Source organism: Euprymna scolopes, chromosome 16 (assembly GCF_053919585.1).
Source record: "Euprymna scolopes isolate OS-2025 chromosome 16, ASM5391958v1, whole genome shotgun sequence".
NCBI lineage: Eukaryota > Metazoa > Mollusca > Cephalopoda > Sepiida > Sepiolidae > Euprymna > Euprymna scolopes.
Window position 1 is genome coordinate 21,959,215 of NC_136497.1, and position 21,874 is coordinate 21,981,088.

At 34.5% G+C, this 21,874-nt stretch overlaps 1 protein-coding gene across 5 annotated transcripts in view; it reads left to right on the plus strand.

Annotated features, from left to right (window-relative positions):
• LOC145295876 (E3 ubiquitin-protein ligase TRIP12-like) overlaps window positions 1-21,874 on the plus strand; it is a 279,814-nt gene that overhangs the window by 104,532 nt on the left and 153,408 nt on the right. The window lies entirely within an intron of this gene.

The following is a 21,874-nucleotide window of genomic DNA, read 5'->3' on the forward strand; positions in this document are numbered from 1 at the left end:
GTCTCCTCCTCCTCATCCTCCTCGTCTTGTCTCCTCCTCCTCATCCTCCTCTCCCCTCGTCTTGTCTCCTCCTCCTCATCCTCCTCTCCCCTCGTCTTGTCTCCTCTTCCTCCTCTCCCCTCGTCTTGTCTCCTCCTCCTTCTCCCCCCTCGTCTTTGTCTCCTCCTCCTCCTTTCCCCTGTGTGAATAGTCAAAAGCCTTAAAGAGATCTACAAACAATAAGATAATTTTGTTTGTACCAGTTAAATATATATCTTCAACATCATTCCATTAGTGATTTTATTACTGTTGGGCTAAGGTATGATCTGTTTCAGTTTTAGGCAGTCTACTCTAAGGTTTTACCATTTCTTTTAGAAGGGGTTTATTACCTGAGGTACCTCTGGAGTTGCTTAGCCATTTTTTTTTGTAGCCAGAATGTGTTAATTCCAGTGCATTGGTTTTTCAACTTAACACCTGACTTGGAAAGGTAAATAAAATAGGATTGCCTTAAAATATTTGACAAAATCACTGGGTGTTCCCCTCGTAAGGCATAGAACCCAGAACTCATTTAGCCAAGATTACAATATAACCAAGAGAAGCAGCTTAATGGAAGTGTACTCCTAGCTGATGCACTTGCCAGATTACGTCAATGATGGAACACTTTTGTTTAACAAAGAACTATTGCATTGTCTATACAAATGGCATCCGTAGACAAAATACACACTAAAGATTGACAATTTGCTGAATGCCTTGTGCAAGGAAACAAGTTGAGCATCCTTCAGACAAACACAGTGGCATCACCTTCCTTAAAGAATTCACCATCAGGTTAAGTGTCTGGTAACTGTAGTGTTGATCCCATATTCCATAATCATTTGCTTAATATTTTGATGGATGTTTTAGTCCAGCATTGCTTATTCTTTTTTAGTATTTGCAGCTGATCCTTATTGCTATTGACATTTTTGTTGGCAGGTTTTTCTAGTGTCTTTCGAAGCATATAGGTGTTCAATAGTTATTGAATTATTTGATTCATTTGGAAATTTGCCCTAGGAAGATGAAGTAATTCACCCTTGGAAAAATAAAATGAAAAACTGCCGTAGTTTTTAAAACCTTTGTTTTCTTTCTATTTTAATGTAGTCACCTTTTCATATTGAAACTAAATATTTTTCATCATAATTAGATGATAAAAGTCTATCCACTAAATTATGCTGAGTTCTAATTGATGCTTCATTATATAATACTGCTGTTGAAAAACCTTTGTTCCTTTGACAGCTAAAAAGTCTCACAAAGAGTAAAAGATTTTTAAAATATTCCAGATTTTGTAAAATAGCACTTTGTTTGAATCGGAACAGTTCAGACATTTGCAATTATTCTGTGGTTGCTTTTATAGTGAAAATAAGTTTCAATCACAACATGAGGTTAAATTTGTTTGATGAATTAATGTAAATTGAAATTTTTATAAAAATTTTTTTGTAGCGTTCTTGATTTCCCCCCTTTTTTATTGTTACATTTTTAAGGTGTTAAATTGTTTATGAAATAAAATTGATTAAAACCCCCCCCCCAAAAACCCCAAGAATTTCCACAATTGTTACATTTTATTGTACAAATTAGTAAGCTAAAAGCTACTGGAGGATATGGGTGGATGGTGATACAGACACCTCGAGGATTGGAACAATTGTTGAAACGGATAGAATTTGATTATTTACAAGGATGGTTCAGCAAGAATTTGTTTACATTGGACTTAAAAATGACCATGTTGTAGTCAGCTGGGAAGTAACTCTGGGATTATTCACAAAATGGGTAGCTAGATGATTTTTCAATTTGACTTTTTATATCAGAATTTTTTAAATAATTTTTTAATAATTTAGTATAATACAAGAAAACATGGTGAAAAAGTCGAGATTTTAATAAATTTTTATCAACATTTGTACTATTAAAGAAAAAATTAATGAAATATATTATTAGTGGCTTATTTTATTGGAATTGGCAATTATAAATCTCAAATCTGTTTACATTTTAGCAATGAAATTTCAAATGAAAAAATGCTGTTTCATGTTGGTAGGAAATGTATTTAATTCATAGTTGTGCAGATATATTTAAAAACAAAAAAACTGTGCTATAACAAAAGGAGTTTACATTTAATTTTGTACTCATTCAGGGTTTCCCATATTGGGGGAGCTGGATTTTCATGTTAAACTGATCTTGCGTCTGACTTTGCAATGTGAGGAGGCATATAAATGTACTTAAGATGGTTTTCTTTAAAAAAAGAAATTTGGAGGAAGGGGCAAAGGGGAGTGATGTAGATAGTAACTATATGTATATATTTTTATATTTCAAATAAAAATTTTCGATTCCAAATATAAATTTTAACATAAGTCTATTAAATAAATAGGGCAAGATTAAAGCTATAAGTACTCTTAATGCTTAGTCTCTTTTTCTTTACAAGGAACAAAAATTATGTTCACTGAAAAAGTTCTTTTATTGTTCATTGGAGCAAAAAATTGTTGGCTCCAACAAACTAAGTTTTTCTATGGGCATAATGAGTTTTTCTTCCTTGAAAAGAAGGTTAAAAATTGTATGCATGTATGCGCCTGGCTTTGCATGGCCATAAAATATGCTTAAATATGATATTTTAATTCATCCAGATTTTGTATATATTATATTCTAGTCATGATTTAAAAAAATGCTGCTGCCATCGTGCACAGAAATCACTTTTTCCATTGTTACCAACGTAATAGATGTACTGAGACTAAAGCTGCTTTCAGGACTGCCAGCAACCACTGTAAAAGAGTAATAAAAAATGCAAGAGAGCTATATACTCAGTCCGTTAAATCTAAAGTAGTTGAGCAGTGGCTTGGTTCCCACCAGTTTTGGCAAATAGCAAACAGGATCCTGAACAGAAGCGTGCGTTCTATCCCAACCATCATCAATGGACCTGAGCTCATCTCATCAGTATCAGCCAAACTATTTGCCAAGAACTTTGCAGCTAATTCTATTCTATGCGATGAAGGCCATCAACTCCCCATATTTCCACCTATAACACAGAACACGCTATGCAACATACAAATATCCGTGCATGAGGTCGCCAAGCTAATCAAGAACTTTGATTTCAGTAAAGCAACTGGCCCAGACGGCATTCCAATTATAATGTTGAAAAAGCTTCAACCAGAACTTGCCCCCCATACTTACAAAACTGTTTAAGTGTTGCCTTAAGGAGAAGTGCTTCCCAACACCCTGGAAAAATTCATCAGTATGCCTTGTATTTAAGAATTCTTGGTGATAAGTCATCTCCCTCTCAGTACAGACCAATAAGTCTCCTGTGTGTCATGAGTAAGCTGCTGGAATCCATATTAAATAGAGAAGTAGTCAACCACTTCAGCAGAAATAACCTTCTTAGTGACACACAATATGGTTTCCGTTCTGCAAGATCTACAGCAGATGTGCTAACAGTTATATCTCACAGGATTAGTGAATCTCTCGACAAAAGCTTCCTTTCTAGGGCAATTGCTCTTGACATATAAAACGCCTTCGATAAGGTATAGCATAAAGGTCTACTTCACAAGATTTCCAGCTACGGTATAACTGGAAATGTTTTCTCAATTATGAAATCATTTCTCTCTGATAGGCTCATAAGAGTAGTGGTTGATGGGCAGAAATCAGGTGGCTGATTATTTTTAATGCATCTAAAATCAAGCTCCTATCTTTACATCATCAACGCTCTGATCCCCATCTGGCATCAATTGAAATGGATGGCTCTCATCTTGGGGAGGCTCCATGTTTTGACAAGCTTCTGGGTTTGACCTTTACTCCTGATCTGAAATGGAACACTTACACCAAGTCTGTTGCCCAGGTCGCTGGGAAAATGGTGGGATCCTTCTACCGCTCCAGAAAATATCTTACTACTGATGCAATTCTATCTGTATAAAAGCCAAGTACGTCCAAGGATGGAGTACTGCTGCCACATCTGGGCAGGAGCTGCTAAAAACAGCCTATCCTGTCTTGACAGTACAAAATAGACTTCGTGGCTTAGTGGGGGATGCCCTTTTCTGTTCCCTGCAACCTCTCTCCCACAGAAGAGACATTGCGAGCCTGTCTTTGTTTTATCATTATTTCCATGGCAAGTGCTTGTCCAAGCTCCAATCTCTGGTCTTCCCACGCCAATCTTTCACAAAAAACACCTGTCTAGCTGAAACCACTGTCAGTAATTTTCCCCACTCTTTATCTGTGCCTAAATCAAAATGTAGATTCCATGAACGCTTCTTTCTTAGAAGTGCACGCCTGTGAAACTCTCCTCCGTTTGCCTGCTTCTCACCTGACTACAACTTGGATGTCTTCAAGTCCAACATAAACAAATTCCTGATGAACCACCCCTTACGACACTTTTTCAAATCTCCAATACTAACGATTACTAGGATACTATCCCATTGATTACTGTACATGCAATAACCCTTATCCCCAAGTGGCAAGATAAATGAAAGCCACTTGTAGGAACAAGCCCAGAAAAACGGCTAGAATGTTTCAGTGTTTCTTCCTAGTTATCATCCGAAGCACCATATCCGTTATGTTATTCTGCAATATCTAAGACTTTTTGTGTATATTTCTTATTTCTGGGTAATGCACAGGTTTTTAAAAAAAAAAAAATTGTTGTTTGAGATGTGGGCTAGTAATTAATCATCATACAAAAGAATAGTAAAGATAACTATTCAAATAATTAATCCCAAAAATTATACTTTATACTTTTTTTTTTTTTTTTTTTAGAGACTTTGTTTATTAGGGTACAGTCTTATTCATATTTTCATATATTTGTTTTTTTTATTACAGCACAAAAATCAATTAAAAATGATATTCTCCAGTTATTTTAAACAATTATATACTTTAATCAACTGTTTAATGAACAAAAAAAAAAATGAAGAATTAAACTCGCCTAAAAACGTTGATAGATTTACAGTGAAAGAAATGTTTCATTGATATTTTCACTGATGTTTTGCGTTGGCAGACATGTTTGGTGTTTTGTTTACTTTGTCAATCCATTTATTTATGGAGGGGAATCATTTTTATTTGAGGTATCTTGGTTTATAAGTCTAGTAAAAAAGCATCATTAGATTATGGGATATTTCACAACAAATATATGGGGCTTTTTAAGATTGAATTTATCTGCTATTTAATTCTTAATAAGTGTTAAACTTCATTTTGAATGTGTGTGTGTGTGTGTAAAAAAAACCGTTGGGAAAGCTTACCATATTGAGGAATGTCCTCCAACTCCCATTGTTTTTTTAAAGTCCTCACCATTCATCATGTTTGGTTAAATTTTTTACATGGATGCATGTGTTCGACAGATGGGACTATATTTGCATAGAAATGCAGTTGTGTGTAGAAGTTTTTTTCTGTGTCTAATCTCAAGTCAAACTTCCATGAACAGTTTCTTTCCAAGATCTTCCCATCTGACACACAAAAATGCTTCCCTGCAGACTACCGCATGGTCCTTCAAATTCAATGTCAACACATACTTGTCATAAAGCATCCTCATAAGTAATAAAATTGAATTTCATTCATCAGGTTCAATTCTCCCATAATATTCATTATTCAACTGACAATCTATCCATTAATCTAAGTGACTTTTGGCCTTGATAAGGTGTTTTCTATTAGAGCTAGCAGGACCTGTGTACTTGTGTTGCCTGGTGGAAGTATCACACAAAGCTAGAAGAGATTTTGTAAAGGACCCCCCCCCACACACACACAATATAATTAAACTGATTGTTAATGGGGGCCACTGCCGTCCCTTGAAAATAGCTAGTACTAGCAGCCGGGGTCAAAACTATCGGGCATTGTCTGACAGTGACAGCTAGCAGAAGTCACTGGCTGTGACTGTCAGCACTGGTGATTACTACTGGCGATTAGTGCTGGTTTGGGGTGATTACGTATGAGTATTTGCGGGTGCTGGCATTTACTGTTGGGTACTGGCTGCTTTTGCAACTGGAACTTACTGGTAGCCATGATCAGTGTCAGCCTTCATTAGAATGCTTCTAACTGAAATTGTGTCTCTTAAACTGTTGGGCATTGGAATCCACTAGCTGTCAGTGGATGCTTGAGGTGGTGACTGGTCAATTTCAGTTAGTGTTGTATTGAGGTGGTTAGTTGCGATTACGGGCAATTGCTGGCGTTTACTGATAGATCTGGGCTGCCCTTACAACTCGCTCAGTTTTAGGGGTATACTGTCGGTTACTTGCATCCATGACCAGTATCTACTATTGGATTACTCTGAAAGGAAATTGAGTTTAGGATTATTTTTGTTTACTGTCGGATACTGGCTTTCTTTGCTAATATTCGTCATGACTAGTGTCGGGCCGCATTGGACTGCTTTGAAATGAAATCGACTGTGGTTACTGTCACTTCTTGACAAAGGCAGGCGATTGTGTGTCTTCAAATGTTGGACACTGTCATCCAGTGATGGACTGTTCAAATTAAATCTATTTTAATATGGTATAATAATACTAAAATTAATATTCATTCTACTACTACTACTACTACTACTAATAATAATAATGAAATCTGTTGATTAAATTGTTAGGTGAAAGTACCAAATAGTTGTGAAAATCCGTTATTTTCTACAGAAGTACCTTTGAAAAGATACTTTTTTTTGTTATAGTTTATATATAAACATCTATATATATAAAGTAGTAGCATTTGTGTGTACAACTCCCAATGACCAAAGAAATATAAAGACGTGTGTACACCTCTCCTGGTCAAGAAATATTAACATCCATGATAGGATAATTCTGTCAACAGAGATATCTCATACATAATTTCTATATCTATCATTCTTCAAACTATATCTACATTGGTTGAGTTACAGTCATTAGCAGATCACATTAAATTAAATCTATTTAAATGATTAGCTTGATGATATTACTTATTCAACATAATAGCTTTGTTTTAACTGTACTAATTAAATTTTTTTTAATTTAGTTTATTTAAATTTCAATTTATATTTGATTTAACTTATTTTATCTGAAATATGAAATCGTTTCATTTTCAAACCAGAAAACTAAAGGAGAAATAACTGTGATAATTGAAAAATTGTTTTAAACTGAGCACGTTATTAAATATTTTCTGTAATAGATTTGTTTTCATTTCGAAATATTTTTCTAAGCTGAATTATTACTTTTATTTTTAGTTTGGAGGAAGTTTTTTTTCCGCTTATTCTTAATTTTTTAGTAACCTTTTTTATATGTTAGAGAAAAAGGTAAATATGAAGAATCACTCCACCCTCAAATTCCTTTAAAATTACCACTTTTATAGATTTTCGGGGGCGCTGAAAACGAAAATAACGTTTAAAAGTACAACAAACGAGTAGTTTCCAAGATATAAAAATGTTAGTTTCAAAAAGCAGGGGATCACTTTTCTATAATAATTTAATGTTAAATGAGCACCCACTTTGTGGCCACCATTTTTTGGGGTGGGAGACTTTCTTTCCACCCTCGGAAAATCTTTTAAAATTACCGCTAACATTAAAAATTCCAGGAAACCAATAGTTTATAGGATATGAAGAAATGCCCCTACTCATTTGCCGTAATTTTAAACGTTATTTTCAGTTTTAGCGCCCCCGACAACCTGTAAAAGTGGTAATTTTAAAGGAATTTTTGAGTGTGGAGTGATTCTTCATATTTACAGAGAAAAATAATTAAAACTAATGTCCTCATTTACTTTAGTTTACTTACATCCCCACAAGGGCAAAGTTAGTCAGATACAGGGCCAATTTTCCATGTGAGCAAAATCAATTATCCTTTTTTTGTTTGTTTGTTTATAAAATTTAATCAGTGTTGCCTAGGATTTATTATAATGATTATACCAAAGCAAGTGTGTTTAATTGCCTGCAAAAGACTTTCTTTATGATTTATTTAATATCTTAAATTAAAAATGGTCAATTTTTAGGACGTGACCCAGTGTCGTTTAACCCCTAAAAAAAATAAAGACCTGCTTTTTTGGAGCCTATTGAGTTTAAGCAGTTTTTATAAATATGAAAGAAGAAATTTTGAAAAAAAAAAAAAAAAAAATTTTTAGCGTTGGGGATAAACTTTCTAGATAAATTTAATATAAAATGAGCATCCACTTTTTGGCCACAAAGCGTTCAACCAGTCATGTCACCTCTAGCATTTTTTCAAGTTTGGCGATTGAGGGGAGGGGCAACAAAACATGACAAATGCAAGATTTTTGTGGTGGTGGGGTGGGAATTACATGTGAAACATAAAATAACAATAAATTTAATTTTTATGAGACCATTCTGTACTTTCACCTAACAATTTTATAAACAGAACGAACCCCAAAATATGACAAATTCATTTTGGGGAGAGGGGGTACGTTAGAATTATAAAATGCCGAAAAATTTAATTGAATTATTTTTGGAATTAATTTTTGGTAGATCTTTTTTCTTTTTTTTTTCTTTTTTTTTGCGATCGCACGGACATTCGCTGCTATTTTTATTGAAATAAGTTATAATGATTTATTTTAAATTTTTTAAGGGGAGAGTCTTTCCAGTGCTCAATAGCAGAATCCGGAGAATAGTTTCTTCTCTTTGTAGCCCTTCTGTTGAAATATCTGGTGGACAGGGTATCACATACTTCTTTTTTTGGGCGATTACATTTACATGTTTTCATCCGTTCTTTTATTTTTGTTGTGGCGGTATCCACGTTGCCCATGATGAAAATGATTAGTATACAGGTGTGTTTCAAGCAGAACTTCATGTCAACCCAGGCAATGCTGGCTACCCATGCTAGTTGTTTATATATTTTATATATACCTGTTTATACTATGTTTTTTGTAAAAGTAAAAATGAAGAACCTCTATTATGTAGAAATGATCGTTTACCAAAGTGGGCATTGTGTTTTATTTTGATATATATAATCAAATTGGCATGAAACAAAATGTGAAACTTATGTGTAGACAACTCTTGTTTACATTTTGCTGACTTTGCCACTGAAAAATCATGTTTCATCCTTTTGTAATCAGGAAAAAATGACGGAGAAATCCTAGATTGAGGCAGTTATTTTTTTTTCCCCAATCAAGAATATATACTAAATTTATCTTTTGCCATAAAAAAAAAAAAATTGGCGTCAATTTATTCTTCAGCTAGTGATGTAGAAATTATTCTAGAATGAGGCAGTTTTTATATTTTCCCAAAGCAAAACATGTGGGTTATTGTAATAGAAAGAAGGTAGTTGAATCATTGTTGAAAACTTTTGTAGAGAAAAAAAAGTATAAAAATATCGCCGCAGATCACAGGTTTATTTTGTTAAAAATCCTATAATTTTCGAATAACTGGAATGTTTTCTATAACAAAAACCCCAGTTTCGTTGCATTGTTTTGTTTTGATAGTTAGTAGCATTAATGGTCTGTTTACTAAACTGGACCTCATGTTTTTTTATTTTAATATAAGCAAATTATCATGACCCGGAGTGTGAAACGTATATACACAAATAATCCTTGTTTAAATCTGTTCAGTCCTCTTTTGCTGACAGAGAAATCCTTTTAGACAGTATTTTTTCCCTTCAAAAGCAAAAGAGTAATTGCAATGGAAAGAATATAGTTTAGTCATTGCTGAAAATCATTGGAAAGAAAGTTAAAAAGAATTGTAGAAATATTGTTGCAGATCAGATCAATTTTGTTAGAAATATCCTATAATTTTCAAATCGCTGGAATGTTTTTTATATAACGAAAACCCTAATTATGTCACATTGTGTTTTGTTTTGATAGTAGTATTCCGTATTTGTGAAAAATACAAATTGTGTGTTGTGATTGTTGCCGGGAGTAATTTAGGTAAGTTTGCTGAGTATGCATAAATGAAAAATGTCAACAAAGCATAGCTGAAATGTAGGTTTTCGGGGGGAAAAGGTGATCCTGCCAGGATAACAGTAACCGAAATGCTATTGCTCAACAATGTAATGTAATGTGCTTGAAAATGTTCTGAAGGCACGTAATCAGTTATTAAAATTCCCAGTATGTGTATGCTAGCAACTAATCAAAAGTAACCAGAACTCTGCCAGGGAGAGTTCATTAATTTAAGTTGTGTTGTAGAAAGGACTAATGGTAAATGTATGCGAAGAAAATCTAAACATGGACGGTGTCTTGTTAAAAGATGATCCTAAGGTAGAAATAAAGGTGAATAAGTTGTTCAGAACCAACAACAGATAGAGGCTAACAGTCTGACCATATTGAATTTGTATATGACATCTGTGTTTGCAAAGCTATAATCTTTTCTGGAGGGGAATAATTACTTCCATTCTATTATATGTAGAAATAAAATAAAAACATTGAGAAACACCAACATATTTTTTTAACATTAAGAATCTGTGCCTGTCACCAAATATAACTTGAAATATCCTAGGGGCCAAAAAAACTGTTAATGGTAAAAAGAATTTATCTATCTCTATATGTATGTGTGTGTTTGTATATCTCGCAAAAACTTCTGACAGGTCGGAATGTGACGAAACCAGTATCGTTTTAAACCTTGATCTTTGGGATGACAAAAATCGAAAAATTGACCAAAAACATTAATTCATTCACTCTCAATTGGTCAGTTTTCTAAAAAGAGAAGTCGCTTTTTTCACCAACATTTTTACAAGTCATTGTCTCCTTTTGATTGACTAGCCTTAATTTCAATGTTGGTAACTTCCGGTTTTGCTATGGAGGCATCGGCTAAGACATTACATTTTTTTAACCTTCTTTTTCTCCTTTGTGTTACGGGTTCAAGCCTGCCTGCCTACTACCACTTTCTCTTTTTTAACATTTCCACTCAAACTGCCTACTGTTTTTTTTTTTTTTTTTTTTTTTCTTGGGGTTCCTTACTACACTACCTTCACACATCTGGGCAATACCGGGTACCTCCCGCTAGTCTAATAAATAAAAGGCAAAATGTGTGTGTGTTTGCATGTCTCGCAAAAACTTCTGACACTCACGATGGATCCTCACGAGATCAGTATTGTTTTAAACCTTGATCCTTCGGACGACAGATATTGAAAAATTGGCCAAAAACATTAATTCCTTTACCCTCAACTGGGCAGTTTTGTACAAGGGAGGGGGTCATTTTTTTCGTTGACATTTTTGCAAGTCATCATCTCCGCTGTATGTGATGTCACTCCCAAGATGGAATCAATTAGTGGAATGGGCAGGGATGAAAAGGTGTAGGCATCTTGAAGGTTTTCTGTTGAGAGAAGGAAGGCATTCACTCCTAGTTAAGAACCTAAACTAGACAAAGGGCTTACCTAAAGGGGCTTGGAGTCTGACAGGACCTGGAACCGTGCGCACTATCTATGTTCATGTGGGGAACATGTATTCCAACTTTGCGCCTCGCTATTTTGATCCATCTTCTGTCACAGGCCGCAGGATGTAATCTTTTCCTGATCTGATCTTGACCTTCAGCTGGTGCTTGATGAACGCGATCAGATCCTGATCAGCAAAAGATTCAACTCCATGCTTCTCGGTCAGTTGCTACGTCGACACCACCATTCTTGTTACAGCTAGGATTGTGAGAAACACTGTCTTCCCTGTCCCATGGCAGCTCGCACTGTAGATGATGTAAAGTGCGTCAAGCGGGCGAGACTGTTTGGGATCAATACAAGCTGTCACCTCGTTGACATACACTCAGTACTGCCAGAGTTTGCTGCATTTGAAAAATGCGTGTTCTGGCATTTCCTCTGCTGAGGTCCTACAACGGGGACACCAAGGCAACTCTTCTAATCTGGCACTCTATTGTATAGCATTGTGGGGTAACGTGTTTCAGGTTAATTGCCAGGTCAAGGAAAACTCATAGTTGTTGGGATGACTTGAACCTGGTGCTCAGCTCAACCAGCAGCGGATCTCCTTTGGCAACCTCAAACTCTTGACAAGCGGGTCATTGTCAGCCCGCCTCATTAATTTCCTATACAGTTCTTTTCTTGAAAGCCGTGAAAGGTTTCTGGATCTTGTGAGCTTCTTGAGCACGTCTCTCCACTCTCTGATGAACTGTGTGTCACCAAACGGCCTACGATGAGCCTCAACAGAATGGTTGAGGATGAGGTTGAGAAAGGCGCCATTGACTGCAAGGTTCCACTTTGACTCTTCTGTTAAGGTTTGACTCGGGGAAAACCAGCCTCTCGGCATCTTGGTGACACCAAGTTGGGCAGTCCCAAGCCTCCTTCACACGGATGTTGAATACAGACCTGTCTGCAAACCTAGCGCCTCCCCTTGTCCCTAAGCAGCGAGGACAGACAGCCCTGAAGGGTTTTTACGTAATCCGCAGACAGAGGAAATACAGCTATTTAGTAGAGGACGAGAGGAAAGACATAAGTGGTGCATGCCTCCACTCTACCCTTTAAGGAAAGTTTACTTTGAACTCAAAAGTTGACCACCACTTCGACCTTTGACTGTACCTCTGACCAATTCTTTTCGAGCTGAAGACCTGGTCCATCCACCTCGATGTCTATGAAACATGATACAAAGATGGTGATGTCATTGGCAAATGCGGAGATCCTAGCAGGACCAGATTTGCCTCCCCAAATCTTAGTTTGTGAAGTAGTGGCTCCAATGCAAGGATGTAAAGCAGGGGTGACAATTCTGACACATCGACCAGGAGATGGTGAAAGATTTAGTGCTTTCTGTTTATTTGTACCACGACTGTTGGTGCACAGTACTGTACAGAGATGCATTTGTGATACTACACTTTAATTTTAGCCAAAAGGCCAGAGAACCATAATGTTTTCAAGACAAGACATTTTTAAATGAATGAAAAAAAAAAGTATTATCTCTTAATGGGATTGGATAGAGTAGTATTGGTTCTATTGTTATAAGATCATTCTCCCAGGAATTACTTCATTTGTTTTTTTGTTTTTTTTTGGTTGGAAGTAATCTGCCCAGGTATTACATCCTCTTTGGAGATAAGGCATAATAATACCTATTCTGTTATGAGACAATACTCACAGACATTACTTTTTACTTTTATAGTGAGATTCTCTTGGGTATTATTTTCTCTTTGTTTTTTGGGGGTAGGGCAGTTCCTTTGAGAAGGTTGGTATATTATGTTTGTTACCCATGATATTATCTTCGCATGTTAGCAAAAATATCTGATATCTGAATGGAAGGAGAATATATTTGTATCTTTATAAAAATATTCAAGTTTTGTTTACATCCAGAGTTAGAAAACAGCGAAGCACTTCCAAACTAAATTTTTCAAACTCAGCACTGACAGCAAAAACATGTTCCCAGAAACTGTTTCATCCACATTTAAAAAAATATTAGATTCATTCCAAGGAAACTGCTTTTCTCTAATACATAATCAAAGCATACCTTTCTCAACCTGAAGGTAGCAAAGAATTTCATTCTTTATCCATTAACTGCTCTCACTCCCCTACAGTACCATTGTACTTCCTTAAATAGTAAATTATTTTCAGGCCAATGTTCATTATTTCATTCTCCTACTCATACTACTTTCAACACATTTTCAAATAAAACCAATCAATGCTTCCTCATTTTCACTTAAATCTAAAATGGCATATTTAAAAGCAACATTTCATAACTGATTTTGTATGAAAAAATATGTACATGTAGCATACTTTTTATTAAAAACAAAACAAAATAAAACATCTCCAAAACTAAGAATGATGGGAATTACTTAAGAAAAATCAATTTACTTGTGCAGTTTATGGAATGAAGGCCTTTATGAATATGTTTTTATTTTCACATACCAATTTTATAAAACAAAGATTCCATACTGTACTTTGGGGTAATTGCACCAACTCGCTAAAAGTGCTCTTTTGGCAACCACGCATATAAAGAGCACTGTTTTTAGTTGGAGCAATTATTCCAAAGTACGGTAAATGTTTCATTTAACTTGAAAATCCTATCAAACAAAATTTTATGATCTTAAATTATTAAATTAAAACATCGCAGCTCACAAGTCCAATACTTGAGTTTTGCTCTCATCTGTGCTCATCAGTTAGACACCTCCGAATTCAGGATTTGAACCACTAGTCTCTTGCATGCAAGGTGAGTACTCTGCCACCGAGCAAACACGGCACACAAAAAAGTCTATTAACTAACACAGATCAATCAAATTGCAACGAAATCCAGCTATGGAATGAAACTACATCTCGAACAAGGAGTGTGGCCATCTAAACTCAAGCCGATGTCTCACAAATAGGAATTTTATACTCGCTAGGACAATGCCATCCAACATGCTAACCTAGCGAGCAATTAAGAATAGAATTTTCAGAATGTGAGCCATGAAAGCCAACAAACCGAAAGTCTAAGACTCGAGTTTCGCCCTCATTTGGGCTCATCACATCCTTAGACACATCCAAACTCGGGATTTGAAACTTGAATCTCTTGCATGCAAGGTGAATACTCTGCCACTGAACAAACGCATCACGTCTATTAACGAAGACAGAGCAAGCAAATCGCAGCAAAATCCGACTATGGAATGCACCTACTTTGTCTTGAACAAGGGGTGTGGCATCCAACCAGCTAGAACCAAAGCTGATGTCTCACTAGGTTGCTCACTAGATTATTGTTGGATGGCATCATCCTAGCGAGTTAAAAATTCCTACTTTTCAGATATTGGTTAGGTACTAGCTCGAGACGAAGTAGGTTCATTCCATAGTCGGATTTTGCTGCGGTTTGCTTTATCTGTCTTAGTTAATAGATTTTCTTATGTGTGGTATGTTTGCTCAGTGGTAGAGTACTTGCCTTGCATGCAAGAGGCTCAGATTTCAAATCCCGAGTTTGGATGTGTCTAACTGATGAGCCCAAATAAGAGCGAGACTGGAGTCTTGGACTTCTGCTTTGTTGGTGTTAATGGCTCTTACGAGCTGGGACATTGTTTTACTGTAGAAATAAATATCTATATAAATATATACACACACAATGATTGGGGAGTCTCAGGAGTTATGCTTTATGTGATCAAAGAGCTTACTATGGCTTCACCCAAAGATTTTTTTAGCAGAGTGACATTGTAAACATTGATTGTAGATATGATAGGGATAGCTATGTTTTGATCTATTTGCACGGACAAAAGAGCCCCCTCCCATACTTTGAAAAATTACTCTTTATGTATCCATAAAAATTGTTAGTGCTTGCTGTTCTATTACATGTTGTGCTATCACATAACACCACTCCGGTCAGGGCAACAACAGGTATTCTTGCTAGCTTATAAATACTTTTATAATTATGAAAATTCAATAACCTTTTTTTCTTCCAAATTATGGACTAGATCATTTTATGTGAACAATTTGACAACAAAATCTGATTGAAAAAAAATCTCTTAAGTAATCGCCTGCTTTTTATGGTAGTTTGTATTTGTGTGATCTTTTTGAGTGGAGTGATTTAAAGTAATCCTTGACACATTTTAGCCGTGAGCTTTAAATTAAGGCTTAATGAGTAAAAGTTGTTTGTGAAAAGCCAAACAAGAAAGAAATAAACACATTTCTGCTGGAGTCTTATTTGAATGTTAAATTGCTGCGTGGTAGTCATTTCATGGATTATATACTTAAAACAGTATTAGTATCATTGTCGTGTAAACGCGTTTTATTCCTCAATCTAATGCTGCTATAATTTAGACCAAGTCAAAAGTGTTACATAGTAATTCTGTTAATTTTTGATTAATTTGTAATATTTGAACAACTATTCTAATCTTGGTTGAAGATTGGAAGTTGCTTTGGTTGAAACAAGAATATATAACAACCAAGATGAGGAACCAAGTCTGAATAATGCAAATATTTTACACTTTTTGTTCCTATTAATTTGCTTTCCTATAAGGACAGAGTTGACACAAAGTTGGTTTAAATGTGGGGTGGGGGATTCAGCTTCCTAAAAAGGATCCCTCGGAATTGGAACAAAAATAAAAAATTTCTTCAGTCTGGAAGGATTTCTGCTTTTCTGATTGAGCACAGAAAAAGTGAAGTATAGTATCAGAATAGATACTACACTTTATCTTCCTTTTAATTTCATTAATTATATGGTATAGAATATGAAAAGAACCTTGTTAGTTTGCGAGTTGTATAAATGGTATTAATTTATTCTGTTGAAATATTTTCTTTACTCACCCTCCACTCTTCCTGTTATTTTGGTAACATTGCTATCTTCTGCTAATGTCTAGACTTTGTGGTTCTATTTTCCAGCCAAGTAATAATATACCTTGTTTGCTTGTTTTCCAGTCTTTCCAATCTCTTTTTGTTATTCTAATGCTCTTGTAAGGTGGCAGCTTTGTATCGAGAGCAAAAACAATTTTTGCCATGCTAGGAAGAGCAATTGTATATTTGCCTCTTAGTTTCTAAGACGAGAGTTGAATGAAAAGTTCATTGAAATATAATCATGGAACATGGCCAAATAAATTTTTTATAACAAGTTTTTGTGTCTGTTGCAATACTTGGATCTCATTACGGAAGAATCTTTCTCTTAACTAACAGCCACTGTCTACTGTAATAACTTCTTTCTTTGAAGCGCTTGCCTTTAGAATTCCCTGTAGAAATTTAAATGTAATGTGAACAAATATCTTGCTACACAACTCCTAATCCAGGTTTTCTGCACAATAGAAGTGTAATTCTTGTAATATAACCATTATGAGCATGAATATTCTTTAGATGCTGAAATCTTGATAACATCACAATGTTAAATGTTAGCCATTCTTTAAGAGAATTTTCTAGTTTTAAAGTTTTTGGACCACCAGATATTTTTTAATGCTATTGAGTAACTTTATCAAGGTCAAAATCTATTTGAGAATAAAAACATTGATTGTCAGTTAAATGATGAATATTATGAGAGGATTGAAAAGGATAAATGGAATGAACAAGATTTGTTTACTCATGGGGATGTGTTATAAGTCATTATTTCAAATTATATTAAAAAAAACATCTGCTGGGCTCAAGTTAAAAAAAAAACAAAAAAAACGTTGATTTTATTTTGAACATTTGCCAAACTTTGTGTAGGAAAACTAAATTTTAAGACACTTTTCTGATTTATTTTTTTCTTTCTTCCTTTCTTTCCCTATTTCTAACACTTGACTGTTTCATTTTATTTGCCCATAAAAATAATTCACTTTAGGTGTACCTGACAAAGTTCAGGGTTTTTATTTTTACTGATTTGATAATTTACTTTGTCAATTGTCTATGAAATCTATCAAATTGTTGATCTGTAACATTATAAATACATTTTTCTTCCATCTAAAGCTCGCACTCGTTGTGCCCAACAGGTGGCATTCTCTATTTCCTGTTCTGTTTCTCTCTCTCTCCTCTTTCTCTTTCTCACCTTCAACGTGTAAACACATTTCTTATTGTCCATGTGAGGGACACATTTTTAAACATGCCTCAACAGAATTGTTTTCCTTCCCCAAGGTAGGATTGAATACTTGTGTATAATTTAAACTCTTACAAACACAATGGACTTCCAACATATACTTCAACGAACTCTTGTATACATTCACGCACACATACATGCAATGAACATTTCTCTACATACTAGTTCATATATGAACAAACACTCTAATATTTGTAACCTTTCTATATAAATAAATATTCCTTGTACATATGTAATCCTGCTTTGGCATGCTTTATTCTGAATCTTCTTTCTTAATGTAAACTCGATCTTTATTCTTGGTCATATTTCAATGTCTCCCCAACAAGTGGGTCCTCTACACAATAAATAAAGCTATTATACAACAAAACAGAGCCAAAAAACCCACTGACTAAATTTTATGTAATTTTCCTCGTTTGTTGATTAAATAAAATCAGCATTCAAAAGTTTGTTTTCTTATTATGCATTTTCTAACGAAAATTTAATGTCTACAAAATAAACAAGAAACGTCTGCATTTTAGTATATACAAAACTGAAATAAGGTTTCCCATATCTTTTTGATGCTACCTTGAGTAAAAGCATTGAAAGAAAAATGGCCTTTTGATAATAGCATGCAATAAACATATTACGAAAGACAGAGATAATGCTTGGAATTTCAGACAGAAATGCTATTACAATTTGAATTGTTTGTTTGCAAACTAAATGAAAACATAACCCAAGGTCTGAATATAAATAAGTTTTTCAAATGTTCATATTTACTTGTATCACAGTGGCAAAGTTCAACACATGATCAGGTTAACTATCTGAACAGGGTGAGGTGAAGGGCTCTTGATTTATTGAAAGCAAAAATATAATTGCCTTAGTTAAAGGGGATTTTATCCTGACATAGCAAAACATATCTTTCATCTACTTACCCCACACCCCAAAACCAGCAATGTTTTACAATATCAGTAAATATAGTGATCATCCATTCCCACCCCCAATAACAAGAAGTAAAACTATTTAAGTTTTAAGTTTAGAAACAAAACAAAGTTAAAGGGTTTTATTTTATAAGATTTTTAATGTTGAGTGAAAAATAAAATTTTTTGTCAGTTTTGTCTTTGAAAGTTCATATTTGTTGCATCCCAAGTTACACTATGTTTTTTTTTTCGTGTGGCGCAGTATAAGTGGATGTCTTTATTTACTGGGAACAGAAATAGTGCCTCAGTGTATGAGAACTTTTTCTCTACAAACAAAGGATAAAACGGATGTATTTATTTGTTCTACTACCAACATCAAAGTTAGACACATGGTCTGCTTATAGTGTGGATCCTAATCTCATCCTCTACTGCCCAAACGGGCACTCTGTATCGGGAACAAAAATATTCTGGTCCATTGTAATTCCCTCAAGGAGTAGAGCGTCTAAAACGATAAGCAATTAATCTCTCCTTCCTCAAAGATGACATCCAACGGAAGAGATATTACTTCTTTACTAGCCGATTTTACATATTTACATGTTAAATAATTATACTTTTAAACTATAGTGACCCATTTGATGTTTTCATTATCAAATTTTAAAATTTTATATAAGTTTTTTGTTTTTTCCAAACTATTAACAAAAGATGTAAAAAGTTTATTATAACTAGGTCTGTGACAAGAGAATATTCTTTTCACTCTAGTATATATCCGACACAGTTAATCAACAGAGAACCACATTATTCTATCTAAAAACATAGATATTAACTGATATATATACTCGAGAGTTAAAATAATGCAAAGAATATTCTCTTGTTATAGCCCTAATTATGACCCAGCTATACATACCTGGTGTTGCCCAGGTGTCAATTTTTCATTGAACAAAACAAATATTTTTAATTGATACCAGATGAGAACTAGTACATAAATATATGATATTGTGTGACCATAGCTTAACCACACATGAACAGGGGAAAAATTGTTGTAAAATATTTTCAAAGTTTGTTTTGTGAAGAAAAGTTTCTTTATGAATTTTAAGAATGTTTTTTCGATTATAAAATGTTTTCTTGGTTTGTATGTTAGGCATAGTGATTGAAAAGGATAGACTTGAAAAAGGAATAAATGAAGACCTGGCCAGAGATTTGTTTATAAGTCAATTTTTAAGTTGTCCAACAGCATGTAAAACTGATGTTAAATCAAATTATAAGGATGATGCAAAGGGTTACAGTTTAAACCTAAATAGATGCTAATTTGATTTACCATATATTTCGGCGTATAAGACAACCCTTAAAGTTCAAAAAATCATCTTTAAAAAAAAACTATTTCATAAGATATTGGGTGTTGCAATCTCTAGCCTAGGTTAAACAAACATGGTTTTGTGATTTAACAGTCTTATGCAACTGACATATATATACATAAATTTGTTAAAATTGGCTCCAATTTTGTACCTTGTCTTATTTGATGGTCGTCTTACACGCCAAAATATATAATATATATTTTTTATTCTGCCATAGAAAATTAAAAAAAAACAAACAAAAAAAGGGTCAACCAAAAGATTTGAGAAGGGTGTCTATGGTCATCCTCATCACTGTACCTTTGATTGGTGTATGTTAATCCTAGCTAGTGTTCTCATTCACTTTAATACCACAAAAACACCAGAGGTCGTGTTGTATTTCTTCATGGTGTAATGAGTAGCTGTAAAGTAGTTATGGCAGTTATCTCTGACTCTTTGACAGCAGTAATTGAAGCCAGAACAGTTAGGTGAGCTAGGCATAAAAATTGATTGAATATAAATCTAATTTTTACCTGACAAAAACAAGGTAGTTTAAAAATGAGTAACAAAGCAAATTTTATTTGGAGCTATACCGGTCAATCAAAAAGGGGAAATCTCACTTTACTTTACTTTTTTTTTTTTTTTTTTTTTTTCTTACAAAGGAATCACCACTTATCAAGGCCCAGAGGCCACTCGAGGATAAGGGTTAAAGAGTGTACAGTGGTCAAAAGGACAATATCATAGTAATCATTAGAAGTGTAAATTTGGTAAACTTTACACTTTTGACGATTACTATGACATAGAATGTATGTATGCTCATTATTGAATTGATTGGTCCCCCAACAAAGAAGGGATTGGACATAGTAATTCACTCTCAGTTCATTTGTTTGCACTTTTCTCAATAACCACGCCTTGAATTTTTTAAAAAGTTTGCTCAAACATTAGTCTTGGGTAAAGTAAATTTTTGCCAGAACGGATTTTCCGGGATGGCTTTAGTTGTTCCCGTAGGGGCCATTATAAGGGTAAAATTGACCAAAAATTGTTTATTTGTTTGCACTTTTTTCAATAGCCACGCATTGGATTTAAAAAAAAATTTGCACAAACATTAGTCATGGTGAAAGTAAATTTTTCACTTGTGGAGGGAGGACCTCGCATGCTCAGCTTCTGTACTTCTACAGAACTGGTGTGATTGGGGCTACTAACTTACAGATAACTTCTCCCTCAGTGTTAAAGAATATGACCAAACCAACAAAATCTCCTTTTAAGAAAAGTTTCTTTGATGCTGCTAGTGTTGCATCTTGCATGGATGATGCAGTTGATTGTATTGCAAAGGATGCACTAAAGGCAGTACATATTGAACATCTTCAGTGCGTCAAGATCTTCTTTGTGAAGGGATGTCTTCCAACCATATAACAATATTGTATATATCGGTGCTTGGTATATCTTAAATCTTGTGAGACCACAATCTACTTTTGTACTTTTGAGACGGCAGAAAACTGCACAAGCAATATGGATTGCAATCTCATTCTTACCCTTTCCAGTAACTGTAATGGTCGTGTCAAGATATTCGGACCTCTTAACATCCTCAACAATGACACCATTGAAAGTGAGAGGGACTTTCTTAGAAAGAGGGTTGTAGGCTGACAGAACTTTTTTTTTTCTTAGGCATCGATCATCATAGCTAGGCATTTTATGGTGGTATTAACATTTGATGCCTGGTGGATTAGTGTATGTGCAGTATGGAACTTTCTTTGAGAAAAGCAACAATGTCTACATATATATAGTCCAAATTGGTAATAGAACGTTCATGTCCAACTTGCAAGCCAACAAAGTTCATCATGCTTTGATCAAGAATCCTGTCAATGTAGTTAAACATCCTTACCACTGGTTTAATGGATGATATCACAAAATGCTGACATCATCCAGTGTTTTAATGAGGACAAGATAACAAGTAAGATCCACTGTATTAATATATCCCCCCCCCCCAATTTACTTGTTGCCAATTCTGTGTGTACTTGATTAGTTGTTGCAATGTTCAAGATCAGGAGATCCTTGGTTTCAGACTCTCGTATCAACATCTTGTTGTCGTAGGTGCAGTTTTGAGCCAAAACATTTATTCTGCTTTGCTTTTTCCTTTGTTTTAAAAAGAAAATATTTCCAGTAAAATACTTGATGCAAATATGGACAAGCTCTAAAAAGAAATATCTCCATAAACTATTTGATATCAAAACAGTTTCTCGTTTGTTGAAAATAAAAAAAATCTATATTTGTTTTAGTTTATCCGTTCGACTTTTTCTTGGGAACTACTTGGTCAATCTGGCTAAAATTTTGTATGGATCTTTAATAAGGTGCAGC